Source organism: Hylobates moloch, unplaced genomic scaffold (assembly GCF_009828535.3).
Source record: "Hylobates moloch isolate HMO894 unplaced genomic scaffold, HMol_V3 SCAFFOLD_7, whole genome shotgun sequence".
Classification (NCBI taxonomy): domain Eukaryota; kingdom Metazoa; phylum Chordata; class Mammalia; order Primates; family Hylobatidae; genus Hylobates; species Hylobates moloch.
Genome location: NW_026652282.1, coordinates 24,452,045 through 24,470,319, shown reverse-complemented (window position 1 = coordinate 24,470,319; position 18,275 = coordinate 24,452,045). Strand labels below are relative to the sequence as shown.

At 37.6% G+C, this 18,275-nt stretch overlaps 2 protein-coding genes and 1 pseudogene across 3 annotated transcripts in view; all 3 read right to left on the bottom strand.

Moving 5' to 3' along the window:
• The window catches only part of MAGEB10 (MAGE family member B10), a 199,503-nt gene that overhangs the window by 78,228 nt on the left and 103,000 nt on the right, over nt 1–18,275 (bottom strand). The window lies entirely within an intron of this gene.
• Nucleotides 1–18,275, bottom strand: part of DCAF8L2 (DDB1 and CUL4 associated factor 8 like 2) — a 121,684-nt gene that overhangs the window by 4,942 nt on the left and 98,467 nt on the right. The window lies entirely within an intron of this gene.
• LOC116811243 (microtubule-associated proteins 1A/1B light chain 3B-like) lies at nt 3,135–8,129 on the bottom strand (annotated as a pseudogene).

Here is an 18,275-nt window from a genome sequence, read left to right as displayed (position 1 = left end):
AGGAACTCAAGAAGCTTTAATCATGGCAGAAGGAGAAGGGGAGCGGGAGTGTCATGTGGTAGGAGAGGGAGCAGGAAAAGCGAAGGTGCAAACCTCTTTTTAACAACCACATCTTGTGAGAACTAATAGAGTGAGAAATTACTCATTACCTGGAGAGAAGGCACCAAGCCATTTATGAAGGATCTATCCCCATGATCCAAGCACCTCCCACCTGGCCCCACTTTCAACACTGGGCATCAGTTTTTTTGATAGCTTGTAACTGTGCTTTTCTTCAACTTAGTTCATTAAAATATATTTATTTTAAACATCCTATAAATAAAATGACCACCAACTAATGTGGGATATAGGTCACCCCTCAGCATGATATTTGTTTTAAGCAGTGTTTCTTATAGGAATTTTATTGATTGTACAGTAGTTACAATAATGTCAGATATAATGATGTATACAATTTAAACGAGATAGGCCTGTTAAGAATTTACATAATATAAAAATACACATATTAAAAGTTAGCCAAATGGACAGATGCATGTAACAGGGAGAGCAGGTAACAGGAACCCCTTTAATTATCATTCAAGGGCCCAGATTGCAGGAATCTTATTTTCCCCTCCATTACAGTAAACAGTGTTCATTAACAGATACAGGTCTTCCAGATACATCTAAACACACAGGAGTAAGTTGTGAATTGCTGCGTGTACAGTCTAAAGTGGTGTAATTGTGATCTTCCTGTGATACTCCCGAGAAAAAGTAAATAGTGAACCCCATGCAAGTGGTAGGAAGCGTTGGTCTTTTATCATAGGTTGGACTTGAAGATGTTTAACTCCTGACATTAATATTTGCAAACAGGCCAGGCATGGTGGCTCACGTCTATAATCCCAGCACTTTGGGAGGCTGAGGTGGGCATATCATTTGAGGTCAGGAATTTGAGACCAGCCTGGCCAACGTGGTGAAACCCCATCTCTACTAAAATACAAAAAATTAGCCGGGTATGGTGGCACACATCTGTAATTCCAGCTACTTGGGAGGCTGAGGTGGGAGGATCGCTTGAGCCTGGGAGATGGAGGTTGCAGTGAGCTGAGATCACACCACTGCACTCCACCCTGGGCGACAGAGTGAGACCCTGTCTCAAAAAAAATAAATAAATAAAAAATTTAAAAATAAATAAATAAATAATAAAAGCCAGGCATGGTGGCTCATGCCTGTAATCCCAGGACTTTGGGAGGCTGAGGTAGGTGGATCACTTGCAGTCGGAGTTTGAGACCAGCCTGGCCAACCTGGCAAAACCCCCTCTCTACTAAAACTACAAAAATTAGCTGGTTGTGGTGGCGTGAATGTGGTCCCAGCTACTCGGGAGGCTGAGGCACAAAAATCGCTTGAACCCAGGAGGCAGAGGTTGCAGTGAGCTGAGGTCGCGCCACTGCACTCCAGACTGGGTGATGGAGTGAGACTGTCTCAAAGAACAAACAAATAAAATATGTGTAAACAGCACATGTCCCCTTTTGCTATGTTTTCTCCAAAACTGGCATGGACTTAGGGTGGGAGAATTCTGATGGTCATTTGACCTAACAGTGAACTACTGAACTACTGTTTAAAATGTGAGAACCTTTCAAAAAAATTAGCCAGGTGTGATAGCATGTGCCTTGTAGTCCCAGCTACAGCTACTCGGTAGGCTGAGACAAGCGAATCCCATCCCTTAGGCCTGGGAGATCGAGGCTGCAGTGAGCTGTATTTGTGCCACTGCACTCCAGCCTGGGTCATGGAGTAAGACCCTATCTCAAAAAATAAAATAAAATGAAATAAAAAATAAAAGTGTGAGAACCTTTTAATACTATTTAGTTACACACTTTAAAAAATGGGGATCATCCATAGCTATAAGCCAAAAGGAAGAAGGGAGTGCATCTTAATTTTTATGCTTTTAGTTTTACTGTTCTGTGGTTTCTATGGCTGTCCTAAAGAATGACACTGGTACACTGCTGGTTTCTTTACCAACGCAGACACTAGTTTGAGCACTTAGATCAGACAAAACCCGAAATAGAAGAAATGCCACTCTTTTTCTCTGGGATCTTCTAAGAAACTAGACTAAAATTATGAATTATTAAAGTTTCCTATTGAGTGGTGGTGTTTTTATGTATGTAAATATCCAGAGAACAAATCAAATAGCTGTCTAACACTTGCAAGAGCATAAGACTTTTGGTATACTTCTGATAGGAATCAGGAACCTTGAGCAGCAGTTCACAGTCAGAGTTGTTTTCTTTTTCTTTCTGTTTTTTTGTTTTTGTTTTTGTTTTTTGTTTTTTGTTTTTTTTTGAGATGGAGTCTTGCTTTGTTGCCCAGGCTGGAGTGCAGTGGTGTGATCTCGGCTCACTGCAACCTCTGCCTCCCGGGTTCAAGTGATTCTCCTGCCTCAGTCTCCCGAGTAGCTGGGATTAGAGGCGTGTGCCACCACACCTGGCTAATTTTTCTATTTTTAGTAGAGACGGGGTTTCACCATATTGGCCAGGCTGGTCTCAAACTCCTGACCTCAGGTGATCCGTACACCTCGGCCTCCCAAAGTGCTGGGATTATAGGTGTGAGCCACCATGCCTGGCTAGAGTTGTTTTCCTACACACCCCATTTACCCTGCGCTTGTGCCAACTACTATGGTATATGCATTTTGAGGGATTATGCTTCACAACGTATGCTTAAAGATCCTCTTAGAGAGATTTCTCTAGTTGAGTAAAAACCCCTCTAAAAAAGATGGCAGGTTCTGTGAACCTAAAGAGAAGACTCAGTGTCTCTCTGAATACCTTTAAATTACTGCTAGAACTGGAAGTTCCTATTTGGGGGAAAACAATATTAAAATAACTCGATGGTCTATTTTATTGGTAACTTAGAATACAAAATATTTTATTTTAAAAATTCTAAAATTTGAAAGCAAGCTAGCCTAGGTTAAATAATATAGTTTCTAGACCTGAATGTGTTCATTTGGAGCTCAGTTTTTCTGTTTAAATACAAGAACAACTTCCTAACTTCCTAGGTGGAAACACTATGTTTTGATGATCTGTGATTAGATAAACTGATCCATCTCAGTTGGTAACACTCCTTTTTTTCTTTGATAATGGTGTAAACTTCTAGAATAAATGCATTTTTATCTAGTTTTACAGTGACAATTTCATTCCAAAATCTGCTGGGAGGCATATACCGTATATAGGAAGCCATCTTCATCCTTCTCACTCCTCATACACCTCTGAAATCAGCGAGGTGACGCTCATCATTCTGTGCCCAGTCACCAACAGGAAGAAGGCTTGATTAGCTAGCACAAGGAACTTTGTTTTATCCAGAACAGGCAGCTGCTCCTCACTCTTGTATCCTATTATCACTGGGATTCTGGTTGGATGCTGCTCTCTTATAAGTGAGACATCTACTCTTTGTCTTAAGGTGCAGGCTGCTTGAAGGTCTTCTAAGGCATGGTGCTGGGGCATGGGGGTGGGGGCAGGGGCGGGCTAGGCTGAGGAGGCAGGCTGCAGAGACCCTGAGGGTCTGGTGGCTCTGGGGAGGGGAGGAGAGGGAGAGTGGCAGTGGCTCTGACTCTGTTGGTGATCAAATTTTAACAGAAGATTTGAGGGGACAAATATCCAAATTATATCAGGAAATCTTAATCGGCTTTGGATATGTCTTGACCTATTGCAAAGAACAGTTCCAGTGTTAGAGGATGAATCAGGTTACTTTAACCTGATGCTATTTTATCAATCTGCTTTTCATATTTGCTTATTAGGCAAATTTGGACTATAAATTGGCTTTTCATTTAAGTTTTTGATTAAGTTTGGCTTTACATATCATCAGTTCATTTTATATATTTCCATTCTCATTCATTAATCCACTGTGCCTTTATTTAGGACTTCTATGTGCCATGTACTAGTCTAGGTACTGATAATACGGTGGTGAATAAAAGTGGCATTCCCTTCACTCATGGAGTATGTAGTATAGTGGATGAAAGAGAAAACAGACAAATTAATATATAGATAGACCAGATGAAGCAGTAATGAATATTATGGAGGCAATTAAAGCTGTGTAAGTGTATATAGAATACGGGTTGTTATTTTAGATAATGCATTCAGGAAGAACTTCTTATTGGGGTGACATTTAAGTAGAGGGCAAATGAAAAGAGAAATAGATCCTTAAGTACCTAGGGTAAGAACATTCCTTATAAAGTGATATTGAGTGCAAATTATCTGAAGTAGGATCACAATGTGAGTGTTTGTGGAACTTCAAGGAGGTTGTGATTGAAGCAGTACAAGCAAGCTTTAGGGAGAGTGACAGGCAATGAGATTGGAAGAAGCCATGGCCAACTAAACAGAAACTTGTTGACCATTATAAGGAATTAGAGTGCTTTATTTTATTCTAAGTGTGCTGGAAAACCTTTGGGAGCTTGCCAGCAGGGGAGTGCATTGTGTGAGTTACTTTTTAAAAGGATGACACCAGCTATTGTGTGGAGAATAGCATGGGAGGAGAAGAGAGGGCAGATGTACTAAACTCTTGCTCTAATCCGGGTGAGAAATTGGCTTAAACTAGTGTTGGAATGGTGGAGGTGGAGAAAATTACTTAAGTTTGGAATATATTTTGAAGTGGAAAAGGCAGCATTTGCTGATGAGTTGAATATGGGTGTGAGGTGAATTAGGCTATTGGCAAGAAACACATACCAGTTGGGTAATTGGAAGCAGTTCAACAAGTGGGCTCCTTACAAAAGTGAGAGCAGGCTAAATCACAAGGTAAGCATACGGACATCATTGCTATTACGAACAGGAAGACATTATACCCCTAAGCCAAAAGGTATAGAAGGCAGAGAGAAGTTATCAAAAACCTGAGATGAAAAGGGGAGTGTGGAGAGTCTGGCGTGACATTAGCCATCTCTCTGTGAACCCACAGAGAGGCAGCTAGGGAAATAAATTCCCCAGATTTATTCTCCTTTCTGTGCTCTCCTGCTGGTGCTTCCCACTCAACCACATTAAGAAGGGAGGAGAAGGAATCCGGATGTGTAAATGTAAGCTATCCAGCCTCTGGTGGACAGATAGGAATCAATGGTAACTCCTAAGTATTTGACAGGAATAATGGGTTAATGGTGGTGACATTTACTACAGTGAGGATTAGGGATGAGGATAGGGAATCAAGCGTTCTGTTTTATTTACATCAAGTGTAAAAATGTCCATGAAACATTGGGAAAACAGAAGCACTGAGTTGGCAATAGGATCCACATGTCTGGAGTTTACAGGAAAGATTATACACATAGATATAAATTTAGAAGTCATTAGCCACTGGGAGTAAAGGAGATCACCTAGGGAGTGCATATAGTGAGAAAGAAAGATCTGAGAACTAGGCATTGGAAAACTCCAACATTTATTTTAGGAAGAAAGGAGAAAACAACCATATGGAGCAGAAGGAGCAGCCAGTTGTGTAGAAGAACAATATGAGAATATGAAGAAAGTGTAGAAATTATTTTACAAAGTTGGGTGTGATTGACGGTGCCAAATATTGCCAAGAGGTTAAGATAAAGCCTTGGAAGTGACCACTGAATTTGGTAAGAGGGAGGTAACCAGTGACTTACTGTAACTCTTTTGTAAGACTTATGAGAAAAACGCTTGGCCAGGAATCTTTGGGGAGAGAAAGCAGAGGGAAGAAGTGATGATGGTGAGCGAGGAGAGACAACTCTTATAAAGAGTTTTGCTGCAAAGAGAAGAGAATTAGAGTGACAACAAAGGGAAATGGGGTCAATAGATTTTTTTTTTTAAATCAGGTTTATCACAGGATGTCATATACTAATGATAATGATTCAGTAGTGAGGGGGAAGTTGTAATGCAGGGGGGACAGGAGAAGTTTCTGAGTCTTAAATAGGGGAGAGAAAACAGAATTCAACGCACAGGTGGAGGGGTTGTAGCAGGAGAGATGAAATATTTGGCATGGAGGCAGGCAGGTTGTTAGATCTGGTGGTGAAAGAATATGCATATTATCTTCTAACTGTTTCAGTTCCTGAAGTGAATAAAGAAGCAAGGAAATCAACTATGAATGAAGAGGAATAAATCTGTGCTGGAGCTTTGAGACAGAAGAAGGTTTGGAACTGCCAACTCAGAGAATGAGAGAATTAGTACAATAGAGAAATGGAGATTTGTTGCCTGGAAGCAGATCAGGCCACTTGTAGTTTCATGACACAAACATAAAGTGAGACAGCATTGCTATTTGTTTTTCTTTTTCAGATACTTGAGGACAGGAATGGAGTAGGCAGATAACCTGGATTGAAGTAAATTCCAAATTATTTTGCTAGTTGAGGATGACAGAGAGTTGGGGGTGGGGGACAAAGGAGCTTAGATTTTACATAGTGAAATTTTATAATAACAAACCATGAAATTTAACTATATTAAAAAGGGAATTAAGGACATGAGGAAGAAGATGGAAATGGCAAATATGATAGGGTCAGCAGATTGGAGGTCCTAGGGAAGTCAAAGTTTGCTCTGATCAGCAAATGTGTTCAACTAGGCCTGCAAGTACATATGAAGCTTAGGAGGACAGGATGATTCAGAGCACTATCATGTGTACTCAAGCTATTAAGGCAAAACAATTTGATTAAAAGAGTAACGTAGTTCACTCTAAGATATGACTCAATTTTCTTAGAAGCTATTTCCTTAATCTAAGGGGAACTTCCTATTCTGGGGAAGATGTTTTTTAGACAAAACCTTCCAGTGCCACTTGAATATCCCAGGACATTACCATAACTACTCTTGGAGACCAGTAGTATGGCAGCCTGATTCTGAAAATATCAATCAAAGAAAAAGATGGGTTATTAATCTGATTGCCTTGGTGGGTTTAAGGATTTAAAAGACAATCATTTCTAAAATGCTATATCACCTTCCTTATGTAGTGGGCTTGTCGTGTTTTCTGCCCTCATGGAAGTAACATCCCAGTGGGAGAGATAAATTTGCAAACCAGTAGTGATTTTGAAGTGAAATGCATACTAAGATTAGTAGAATTTTTTTGTGTGAAGATTTCATAAGGTGTTGGCAAAACTTACATTTAAATGTGCTTCCTAGATTTTAGAAACACTTATTCAAATTTCTGGGAAGCCCATTGACTTCAGACTGTCATTTGGAAACAAAAGAGGGTAAAAAAAAAAAAAAAAAGATTCTCTATATTCTAGAACAATTTCTATTAAAAACAAAATAGCCAAATGTATGCTAATTGAATTATTAATAGAGGGTCCTGTGAAAGTGCAGTGACAGGGGATACTGTTTTGGGGTAGACATAGTGTTTAGATTGGCTTCCAGGAAAGATATTTGAGCATAACATTGGAAGCAAGAACAACAGAGCAGCACATAGCCACCTAACGTGAATTTTCTTCTGGGCCTTTGTGTATGCATGCCCATGCTCCTCTGGCTCAGACTCACTTTGTTTCAGTCCCTGTTCTGCCTGGTATACAACAAGGTGGGAAGCAGGTGGAGGTTGACACATGGTCTGTGACAGGAGGGAGGAGACAGCATGACATATCTTGGAAAATGCAAAGTCTTAGTATGGTTGGAACACAGAGTAAGTGTAAGCAACAATACAAGACAAGGCCAGCTCACAACTTGGCGTGTTTTAATGCAGCATTTCTCAAACTTTTTGGTCTCAGAGTGCCTTTACACTCTTAAAAGTTATTGAGAATCCCAAAGGGCTTGCGTGTGTATGAATTACATCCATTTATATTTGCCGTACTAGAAGTTAAAGCTGAGAAACTTTTAAATATTTATTGATTTATTTAAAACAATAATCAACCCAATACATGTTAACACAAATAATATATTTTATGAAAGATTTTTTCCCAACAAACCAAATTTAGTAAGGAAATTGGCATTGTTTTACAATTTTGCATATTTTTATTGTCTGGTTTAATAGAAGACATCTGGATTCTCATATCTGCTTCTTCATGCAATCTGCTGCAATATCACACTTTATGCAGTGTCTGGAAAATTCGACTGTACATTTGTGAGGGAATGAGACTGGAAAAACATAATTTAGGCTTACCGTAAAATAATTTTGACCCTGCAGACCCACTAAAAAGGTCTCAGAGACCACCCTCAAGTTCCCCAATCACACTTTGAGAACTGCTGCTTTCTTTTAAAGGTATATTGAGACGTTGAATTTTAACTAATGCACAGATAATTTAGGCAAGGGATTACCTGATAGGATTTGCATTTTATAATTATTACTTTCAGGGTGGGAAATAAATTGGAGACAGGCAAGGCAAGATGATTGGAAATTAATTAAATTTGAACAATTTCTCACATTCTATCTGAAATAAATATTTTTACAAACTTTTATAAAATGCCAGTAATACTTTGTATGTGTCTAGTTTACTTTGCTGAAGAGAAAGTTACTTGAAAGCAGGTATTGCTTTTGATTCATCCATATGACTATTGCTTTTGGTAATGTGTACAGAGTAGGCACCAAGTAAAGATTTGTTGAAAATAAATGAAAGAACCAACTAAGTGGCTATCAGAATAGTGCAGATAAAAGATGATATAGTCTCGACCTTAATGGCAGTGGCAAAACAGAGGAGTAAGTTCAAGAGATGTACTGAATTCATTGCTGACTGCCAGGAAGTGTCATTACCTACTTGATAGATAAGGGCTATGAAAGAAAGAGAAGGTACACCACCATGTCGGCCATCTGTCTGCTTCATGTGGCCCTGATTCAGGAAGTAGTGAAGGGACAGAATGGGGTGGAGTATGAAGGGGTGACTTTTGGTTTCATTTTGAATATGAATTCCAGATGCCTATAGGACTTGAGCCACTCGTATCACCTGAAGCTATTTTAAAGTTACAGAAGTGTATTATCTAATGAATCCAAGATCATAGTGTATTCTAATATTTGTTTTCAATGCTTTAATATTTTGTACTTGGTTTTAGTACTTTTGATGTTTTAGTGCTTATTTTTAATGTCTTAATATCTTAAATATTTAATAAGAATTCTTGGATTTTGCTGGCCTAAATTTCCAATTCTATTAGTGGGTGCCGATTTACTGTCAAACACATGGGATTAATTTGGCTGCTACACAGTGGATGCTATTTTGCTTTCTGATTCACTGTAATATACTTCTAGATTCCATCCAGAGTTTGGGAAGCTGAATTCTTCCTACAACTGTGTGAGGGAATCTGCAGACCCCATTCTTAATATGCATGTATGGTAGAAAGTAGAAGACGCAGCATTTGACTTATTTACAGAAACTGATCGAGTCTCCTGTCACCATCCTCCCACTTTGCAAGTCCTAATTAAAATTGATGACACATTTAAAAATACAAATATCAGCAAGTATGGATTTTAGTAGTTCACAATTCATTAGATAGACAACATGTGATTGAAAATAAAGAAGCATTATGCAAAGAGTTCAGAAGGTAGTAAAACAAACTGGCTTTATGTTTCCAAGAGAGTAGCCTCAAAAGACAGAAAGGAAGCCTTTAAACAGTAAAATAATTTAGTTCTCATATCCTTTATTGCTGCTTATCTTTTCATCTGGTTGGAGTTGCTGTTTTATCTAGTACTTCACTGCTTAGCACCATCCTGTCTTTATAGTTTGATTCCAATCTACTCTGCAAGCCTAATTGTTGCCCTGTCCCAGGAGAATGTGAATCATTTTAAAGTTAGAAAGAGAAGCATCTGCATAGATAGAAAATAATTGTAATTTCATTATAATTACTCTATTTGTTTTTCTCTTAATTATGCTGAAAATGTATCAATATCTCCAAAAAATGAATGATTACCACCTGTCATAAATGTGGATGGAGCCCCCAACTCTAATCACTTTCATCACTTCAAATTAAAACTATAGTGTTTATGAAAGTTTGAACTCTTGATATAATTTCTATTGGTTGCATAATTTAGTGCATTACAGAAATTATACCATTTAAGAAAAATGATATACTTTGAAAAGTATATTGTGTTTGCTTTTCACCAGTTATTAATTGTGTGTTTCATAAAGCACATATTGAACACATAAAACTGGACACTCATGAATTTCATTAGAGATATTTATATAATTTAAATGGAATACAGGACATTATTTCTAAGACTGTGTAAGGATACTCATGGTAATGTGTGAAATACAGATATAAAACTAAAACACACAAAAGTTTCTGGCGTCACCTAACAGAATTTTTATGCTCCCCAATAGAAAATTAGGCAGATTAGTTTAAAAAGTAACCAAAGGTACATTTATCAAACATGTTATTATTATTATTATTGAGAATGGTGCCACAATTTCTTTCTCCTCTCATTTACACGCTGAAAGGAATTTCTGCTCTTCTCTGTTTTTGGAAATTCTGTCTTTATTCCTAATGTGATACTTCAGACTTTGAAATATGGTGGGCCACATTTTACTCTTGGACAGAGTCATGGTTCACATGTTACAGACCCTCTTGCTCTCTCATTTGCCTCAATGCTTAGGCATGAAGAGCACTCCTGGGTTTTTTGTTAACGTGCTTGGACAGTGCCCAGGATCTAGTAGGAATGCTGGCTCTCCTTCTTACAGGTACTCTCTTTCACTGCTGATTCTGTGTGTTAGTTGGACCAGGCATCTGCAAACAGGGATATTTTACTTCTTTCTTTCTGGTTTAGATGAGTTTAATTTCTTTTTCTTGCCTGATTGCCCTTGCTCGTGCTTTCAGTACTATGTTGAATAGAAACGCCAAGGGTGGTCATCTTTTCCTTGTATGGGATCTTAGAGAGAAAGCTTTCAGTTTTCCCCCTTGATTATTATGTTAACTGTGGGCTCTTCATAAATGAGTTTTATTGTGTTGAGAAAAATCTCCTTCTATACCTATTTTGTTGGGATTTTTTAATCAAAAAAAGGATGCTTAACTTTGTCAAATGCTTTATCTGCATCTATTGAGATGATCGTGTGGTTTTTATCTTTTATTCTGTTAATGTTGTATATCACATTGACTGACATAGACAAATGGAACAGAATAGAAAGCTTAGAAGTAAATCCAACCACACATGATCAACTAATTTTTGATAAGGGCACCAAGAACACACAGTGGGGAAAGGATAGTTTCTTCAATTCATGGTGTTGGGAAAGCTGGATATCCACATGCAAAATAATGAAATTGAACCCTTATCTTTATACTGTACACAAAAATCAAATGGAAATGGATTAAAGGCCTAAATATAAGAAATGAAATTGAAATTTCTAGAAAAAAATACATAGGGGGAAAACTCCTTGACATTGGCCTTGGCAATGATTTTTTTGTGGCATATCATACCACAAGCTCAAGCAACAAAAGCAAATATAAAAAGTGGGTTATATCAAACTAAAAAGCATCTGTATAGTAAAGGAAACAAAATGGAAACACAGCTTATGGATTAAGGGAAAATATTTGCAAACCATATATTTGATAAGAGCTAATATCCAAAATATATAAGGAACTCACTCTAATCAATAGCAATAATAAAAATAATACCCAATTAAAATATGGCCAAAGGACATTAATATACATTTTTTCCAAACATAACTAAATATGGTCAACAAATGTATCAAAAGTGCTCAATATCATTAATCACCACAGAAATGCAAATCAAAACCACAGTGAGATATCACCTCACACCTGTTAGGATGGATATTATCAAAAAGACAAGAGATAACAAGCGTTGTTGAGGGTATGGATAAAAGGGAACCCATGGCCGGGCGCGGTGGCTCACACCAGTAATCCCAGCACTTTGGGAGGCTGAGGCGGGTGGATCATGAGATCAGGAGATCGAGACCATCCTGGCTAACACGGTGAAACCCAGTCTCTACTAAAAATACAAAAAATTACCCAGGCATGGTGGCACGCACCTGTAGTCCCAGCTACTCAGGAGGCTGAGGCAGGAGAATCGCTTGAACCCGGGAGGTGGAGGTTGCAGTGAGCCGAGATTGCACCACTACACTCCAGGCTGGGCAACAGAGCGAGACTCCTTCTCAAAAAAATTTTTTTAAAAAAGGGAACCTTGCACACTGTTGGTAGGAATGTAAATTGGTATAGTACATTATGGCAAATAGTATGGAGATTCCTCAAAAGATTAAAACTAAAACTATCATGTGACCCAGCAATCCCTTTTCTGGTTATATACATAAAGGAAGTGAAATCAGCAACTTATGGAGATATTACTGCAGCATTTTTCATAGTATCCAAGATATGGAAATAATCTAAGTGTCTGTTGATGGATGAATGCTTAAAGAAATTTTGATAGAGTGTATATATGTGTGTGTGTATATATATATATATATATATATACGTATACACATACTTTCTGCTATGTGAGGACATGATTACAAAGAGGAAGCTAATCAGCTGGCACCTTGACACACACACACACACACACACACACAGGAAAATTATTAAGCCTTAGAAAAGGAGATCCTGTCATTTGCAGCAACATGGATGAACCTGGAGGACATTATGCTAAGTGAAATAAGCCAAGGACAGAAAGAAGAATATTGCATAATCTCGTGGATATGTAGAATCTAAAAAAAGCGGAATACATAGGAACAGAGTAGGATGGTAGCTACTAGGGTCGGTGGGAGAAGGAAATGGGGAAATGCTGGTCAAAGGGTACAAAATTGCAGTTATGTAAGAATTCTAGAGATTTTATGTACAGCATGAAGACTATAGTTGGTAACGTTGCATTATTTACTGGAAATGTGCTAAGTCAGCAGATTTCTGGTGCTCTTATCACAAATAAGGGTAACTATGTAAGGAGACACATATGTTAATTTTCTTAACTGTAGTAGCAGTTTCACTATGTGTATGTAGATCAAAACATCATGTTATACAGCTTAAATATATAAATAAAAACAACAACAACAACACAGGACCCAGGACCAGGGTTTGAATCATGGTCTTGCCCGTTTCCAGTTGTATCATCTTGGGCAATCTGTATAACATTTCTATGTTTCTGTCTCACTGTATGTAAGTGATATCAATTACACCAATTACTTCAGAGAGAATTGTGGAATAAATAAATTAATATAAACTGATTAAATTATTTAATTAACATTAAATAAATTAATAGTTTTGAAATGCTTAAAACATTTCATGGTACATAGTGAGTACTATGTAAAGGTTAGCTGCCATTATTAGTGTCAGCCTGTTATGTACTGTGTATTTGTGTCTTCCTAAAATTCATATGTTGAATCCCTATGCCCTAATGGGATGATGGAGCTTTTGGGAGGTGATTCGAGTTAGATGAGGTCATGAGGATGGAGCCCTTATTTGGTAATGCATTTATTAAAAAAGAAGGAGACCAAGGATATTTCTCTCTCTCTTTCTGCCATATGAGGATATAATCAGGAAGAGGGCCTTCACCAGGAATCTAATCAGCTGTCACCTTGATTTCGGACTTCCTAACCTCTAGGCCTGTGAGAAGTAAATGTCTGGGTTTTGTGTTTGTTTATTTTTTGTTTTTGTTTTTGAGACAGAGTCTTTCTCTGTTGCCCAGGTTGGAATGCAGTGGTGCAATCTCGGCTCACTGCAACCTCTGCGTCTCCAGGTTTGTGCCTCAGCCACCTGAATAGCTGGGATTGCTGGCACGTGCCACCACGCCCAGCTAATTTTTGTATTTTTTTTTTTTTTTTAAGTAGAGACAGGGTTTCAGCATGTTAGCCAGGCTGTTCTCGAACTCAGGAGCTACACCTCAGGAGTCACACCTCAGGAGTCACACCTCAGGAGTCTTGACCTCAAGTGATCTACCCGCCTCGGTCTCCCAATGTACTGGGCCTACAGGTGTACCATGCCCAGCCTAAATGTCTGTTGTTTAAGTCACCCAGCCCACAGTATTTTTATTACAGCAGCGCAAACTGGCTAAGACACAGCCAGAGCAAGTTCTGTGGTCACAAAGTTCAAGATACCGTACTTGATTCTAAATATTTCAACATTTGTGTCAAAGGCTTGAACAGTGATCTTAAAGGTCTGTGATACAAAATTGGGAGCTATATCTCTGATGCTAGGCTAAAGTCAATGAAATGAAATATGTTCAGGTCCCCCAAAACAAAGGTTTATATGCCAAATATTTGCCAGCATTGTGATATATTTATTTTAAATATATGAGTGCCATGTTGTGATCTGTTTCACAGCTTGCATTGCAAATACAGCTAAACAAACTTTAGTAGTTTTTTTTGTTTGTTTGTTTTTTCAAAAATAAAATATGTGGCTGTGCGCAGCTGTAATCCTAGCACTTTGGGAGGCCAAGGTGGGTGGATCACCTGAGGTCAGGAGTTGGAGACCAGCCGGGCCAACATGGAGAAACTCCGTCTCTACTAAAAATACAAAAATTAGCCAGATGTGGTGGCAGGCACCTGTAATCCCAGCTACTCGGGAGGCTGAGGCAGAAGAATCGCTTTAAACCGGGGGACAGAGGTTGCAGTGAGCTGAGATTGCACCACTGCACTCCAGCCTGGGCGAAAGAGTGAAATTCTGTCTCAAAAAACAAAATAAATATGTGATTCAGTTATATAAGATGAATAAGTTCTAGAGGTCTGCTGTACAACATTATCTGTGGTTAACAATACTGTATTGTGTACTTAAAATTTAAGGGTAGATCTCATGTTAAATGCTTTTACTACAATATATAAATAAGCAAGCAAACAAACAAATAAATAATATTAAATAATATATGTGATTTCAAATATCATAGGACCAAATTAGCAGAAAATCCAATATCTTTTCTCCTCTCACCACCTTTACCTCCAATTTGTTGAAAACTTAGGACTTATAGAGAACTAAATATCTTTAGGTGTCATGGGAAGGGTGGGTCATTCCAACTTCTAAACCCACACGAGGATTATGTAATAAGTTCCTTAATGTTTTGTCTTATCATTGCTACAAAAAGACATTTTTGACAGCCAGTCCTATAACATTATGAATTCCACCAGTAAGAACCTTTGAGGGAGACTGATCCATTCCTGCAGTGCTTATCTCAACCATGAAGCCTCTTACTTTGGGTACCCATGGATACATTTCTTAGGACTCAGTATTTTTCATCTCGTATTCAGCTAGGAGTACAGCATCAAAATTGGTTTAGGACTGCAATGGACTGAATGCTTGTCTTTTCCTAAATTAATATGTTGAAATTCTAACCTCCAAGGTGATGGTATTAGGAGGTAGCTGCTTTAGGTGGTGATTAGATTGTAAGAGTAGAGCCCTCATGAATGGGACTAGTGCCCTTTTAAAAGAAACTCCAGAGAGCTAACTTTTCCCTTCCACGATGTGAGAACCGAGGTAGAAAGTACCATCTATGAACCAAAAGCAGGCCTTACCAGACACTGAATCTACCTGCACCTTGACCTTGGGCTTCCCAGCCTCCAAACAGTGAGAAATAAATTTCTATTGTTTATAAACCACCAATTTTATGGTATTTTGTTACAGCAGGCCAAATGGACTAAGATGGGATGGCAACAGGAAAAAGAAATTTAAAGATCAGTTATTTGCTGCCGTACGGCTGGGGTCAACAGAGAGGACTGAGTGCAAACGAGCATGAAGGAACTTTTGTGCAGATGATGGAAATATTCTATTTATATCATAATTGCCTTGATAAGTATATGACCGAATACATTTCTTAAAATTCATCAAACCATACAATTAAAATGAGTGGATTGTATTGAATACAAATTACACCTCAGGATAGCTACTTCCCCCGTCTTCTTCATTCCCACATCCTAAAGAACTGAAGACTCCTCACTTTCATCTTGCTAAACATGAAGTGTCTTACAGTACTCTCTCTCTCTCTCTCCAGGGAGCTTTATATTCCACCTATTTTTTAATCTTATGTTTTAAGTTAAATTTAATAAATTATTCTTTCAATGGTTATTTCAAATATTTTCTTGTTTTACTTCTTTTTACATATGTGGAGGGATGTCCTTTCCTCTTTAAAACATCCACTTGAGAAGATATTTAATGAATCCTTACTAAATGTCAGGCAGTTTTATAGGCACTATGGATACAAGAGTGAGGAAGACAAATAAAAACCCATGTCCTGATATATTAATATTAGATGATATGCTAAGTAGAAAAGTAAAGCAGAAGATAAGGATAGGAATGACTGGATGGGGTTATGTTTGTTGCAATTTTTAAAAGTCTGGACAAAAAAGACATCACAGAGAATGTACTGACTGAACAGAATTTAAGAAGAAAAAGGAAGGCACATGGAGATATAGCTATGTATCTATATCTATATCTAATAGTCCATGCAGAGAAAGTAGCAAACATGACTTTTCTGAGAAGAGAGGATGTCTGGAGTGATTGAAGAATAGCACAGTGGCCAGAATGGCTGGAGCAGACTCCAAAAAGGGAAGTGTAGAAGACATGAGGCCTGACAGGTAGCAGGAGGCCAGATTATTTACAGCCATATGACTCACTTGAAAGGGTTAAGGCTTTCCCTTAAATAGGATGGTGAGATGTCTTGCTAAGAAAACTGACTTTGGAACAAAGGTTTGTGTGTGAGTCATTTATTGGAGGAAATTTGCTCAGAAAGCAGCAGTGGGGTCCAAAGGAGATTCTAAGCAGGAAAAAGAGGAAAGCAAAAAAAAAAAAAAAAAAAAAAAAAAGACATTGAATTGGCCATTGCTACAAGTGACTAGTGGTTCTATCCATGGGATCATGTAAAAAAATTGTATTAAATGTGCCCCAGGAACATTCACACATGGGGTAAAAGGGAGGAGTTTTTATCCTTGAGATTCCATAATTTTGTTGAACCTCCCTAAGGTGCATTAACTCATCTGCAGTTCTGTGTTGCATATTTACTGTAGCACTCCATATCCAAATTTAGTAGGTAAGCCCAAAGCAGGAGGTGTGAGACATGCAAAGTAAGGTTGAAATGTAATGTTCTCAGGATATTACCCCATGAAGTTGGTCAGAACCCAGGTAGAACTAGTCATTACAATTGTATTTCTATAGAAAAGATACAACTGGGATGTGAAATTTATAATAATGGTGCATTTACAATAGCATCAAAAGATGCCAAATGCCTAGAAATAAATATAATTAAACATATCCAAAATCTCGTCACAGAAAACTATAACTGAAGGAAACAGTGCAAAAAGAGATTAAAAATACAGAAGTAAATGAAGTTATATACATGTTCTTAGATTGGAAGACTCATTATTGAAAAGATGCCAATTTTCCCAAAATTGATTCTTAAATTCAATACAATCTAAATAAAATTTTTAGCATGGTGTTTATATGTGTATTTTGGGGCTAGGAAAGGAATTTGAAAAATTATAAGTGATTCTAAAATTTTAAAAGAATACAAGTACAGATAAAATATATTTGAAGAAAAAACTTGAAGAATTTATATTTGTAGATGTCAAGATTATGATTAAGATAGTGTGCTGTTGATACAGAGACAAACAAATAGATCAATGAAATAAAACAGAGTCCAGAAGCATGCCCACACACATAAGGGCATTCAAATGATTAAAAAATGGGCATAAATGAGTCATAGAAGAATATCTTCATGAGCTTTGGGAAGAGGAAACATTTCCCAAAAGATAATGCGAAAGATTGACATGTTGGACTATTTTAAAAGGAGGAACTTCTGTTCATCAAATGATACCATTTAAGATTTTTAAAACCAGTATATTTGCAACCCATATAGACAAATGAGACAAATAGATTAATGAAAAAAGTTGGAAGACCCAAGTGAGAAAAGGGACAATAAATTTTTAGTATCCTCTATAAAAATATAAAAATAGTTTATGATCCTATGGAAAGATGCTCAACCTCTTTATTAACCAGGAAAATTCAAACTAAAACCACAATGATATGTCCACTAGAAAACTACAATTTAAAAGACTGAAAACATCCAATATTGTTGGTAAAGAGCTTTCATTTACTTCTTATTAGGGTGTATGATGAAAAGAACTATTTTGGAATATTGCTTGGCAGTATCTATTAAACTTGCAGATATGCAGATCCCCTGATCCAACAATACCACTATTCAGTATATACCCAACAGAAAAGCACACATATGCGCATGAAAAAACATAAGAAAGAATGTTCATACAATCATTATTCATGATATCCTCAACTTGGAAACAACCAAAATGTCATGCAAGAATGAAATGGATAAGTGAGTTGTCTGTACATACAAGGACACGCTATACAGCAATGAAACAAGGACTGCTACTGCACAAAACATTATGGATAAACCTCATAAATACATAGAGCAAAAGAAGCCAGATAAAAAGGAACTCAATTATGTGATTGCATTTGTAAAGTGTTCCAAAACAGGAAAATAATCGT